Source organism: Elephantulus edwardii, unplaced genomic scaffold, assembly GCF_000299155.1.
Source record: "Elephantulus edwardii isolate Elephantulus edwardi_28Jun2011 unplaced genomic scaffold, EleEdw1.0 scaffold00168, whole genome shotgun sequence".
Lineage (NCBI taxonomy): Eukaryota > Metazoa > Chordata > Mammalia > Macroscelidea > Macroscelididae > Elephantulus > Elephantulus edwardii.
In genome coordinates this window covers 2,118,309-2,118,795 of record NW_006399918.1, presented here as the reverse complement: position 1 = coordinate 2,118,795, position 487 = coordinate 2,118,309, and positions in this window count along the sequence as shown.

Below are 487 nucleotides of genomic sequence, written 5' to 3'. Positions count from 1 at the left end.
TCTCTGTAGAGTAGCTGGTGTATTTAAATCACATCCCTTTGCCTTGACAGCACAGTTCCTTACAGCTAAATCACCAAAGCTCCCTCAAACAGCCTATATAGTATGCACTAGTTTTTATTTTTATAGATTAATCTGTTTTAAGAACTCCTTTAGTTATATTGAAGCTCACAAATCTAAGTGGCAGAATCAAGATTCACAATTCAGCATTCTAGTGTCTGAGTCAATTTTCTGAAGTACTATATTGCACTGCTTTTATAAAAATCCTAATTAAATGGATTTTTATATTAAAGAAACTGATGTATTTCACCAAAGAAGACATTCAGGTGGCCAAGAAGCACATGAAGAAATGTTCAAAATTCCTAGCTCTAAGAGAGATGCAAATCAAAACAACTATATCATCTCACCCCAGTCAGAATAGCAAAATTTAACAGAACAGCAAGCAACAAATGCTGGCGAGGTTGTGGAGAAACTGGAATCCTTATTCACT